General features: G+C 39.1%; 1 non-coding gene across 1 annotated transcript; it reads left to right on the top strand.

Moving 5' to 3' along the window:
• The first annotated feature begins 876 nt into the window (after window positions 1-876).
• Trnat-ugu lies at window positions 877-949 on the top strand. Its single transcript has one exon. It is a non-coding gene; the product is annotated as a tRNA-Thr (tRNA).
• Window positions 950-1,212: the final 263 nt, after the last annotated feature.

Below are 1,212 nucleotides of genomic sequence, written 5' to 3'. Positions count from 1 at the left end.
TAAAAATACAAATAATATTTACAAAACGAACCAATTATACATAGACATAAATGCATATGTGGCCTTGTAATGTAAGCTGGGTCGGATGCTCCTGAGTCTTATTGGTATACAGTTGTTAATGCTTGGTTTTAATAATATAAAGAACATAATATATAAAGATTTCTCTGAGGTTACAGCGAATAGAATGCTTAACATTTGTTAAAATGGTTCCATATAATTTGTTACAACCTAGTTGATGAGAACATAATTTATATAATGCAAATGTCAAAGAAAAATAAAAAATAAAATGTAACACAATGAGCGTGGTGAAAATAATTTACGGTATGTAGACGGAAGTGATATGCTGTATTTGGATGTGTAATATAGTCTAAATAGCATGTTGGTTAATAGTGGCCTATTTCTACGTATTTCAGATGAGAAGTATATATGTGAAGACAGTAACTATTCTCGAAAGAACAGATACTATTGATGATCGTGCAGCTTTCTCTAGAATAAATGATAATTAATTGAAACCCTCAGCTGCCGACAGGTGTTGTTAACATACCTCGATGGGGATAGCTGAAAATCTGTGCCCCGACCGGGATTCGAACCCAGGATCTCCTGTTTACATGGCAGACGCTCTATCCATCTGAGCCACCGAGGACACAGATGAATAGCGCGACTGCAGGGACTTATCCCTTGCACGCTTCCCGTGAGACCCACATTCCCAACTGTCCACAATTCTACATACGTAATGTACCTAATAGATATTTGCCCATCCACTCATTACTCGCGCACACTTTGGCGTTTCCCGTAAGAGCTGAGGCAACCTGTGCGCATTCGCAGAGATGAAGGTCAATGGCTGGGTAGCCTTTAACTATATATATGAAGAAAGTGTCCTCGGTGGCTCAGAGGATAGAGCGTCTGCCATGTAAGCAGGAGATCCTGGGTTCGAGTCCCGGTCGGGGCACACATTTTCAGGTGTCCCCATCGAGGAATTTCAACAACACCTGTCGGCAGCTGAGGGTTTCAATTAATTATCATTTATAAGATGAGAAGGTCTCTGTACAACCTCGAGCTATTCTCATCTGAAATGGTTTGTGCTAATCTGTGTTTACACAGATTATACTATTTAAATGCTGACTGAGCACTTGATGAATTTTAGCTTTACATGAGAAATACATTCACGTTTGTAACTTGTTAGTGGGAATAGAATATAGTTCATTGCTCCTT

Source organism: Schistocerca piceifrons, chromosome 3 (assembly GCF_021461385.2).
Source record: "Schistocerca piceifrons isolate TAMUIC-IGC-003096 chromosome 3, iqSchPice1.1, whole genome shotgun sequence".
Lineage (NCBI taxonomy): Eukaryota > Metazoa > Arthropoda > Insecta > Orthoptera > Acrididae > Schistocerca > Schistocerca piceifrons.
This window is presented reverse-complemented; position numbering and strand designations above follow the sequence as displayed.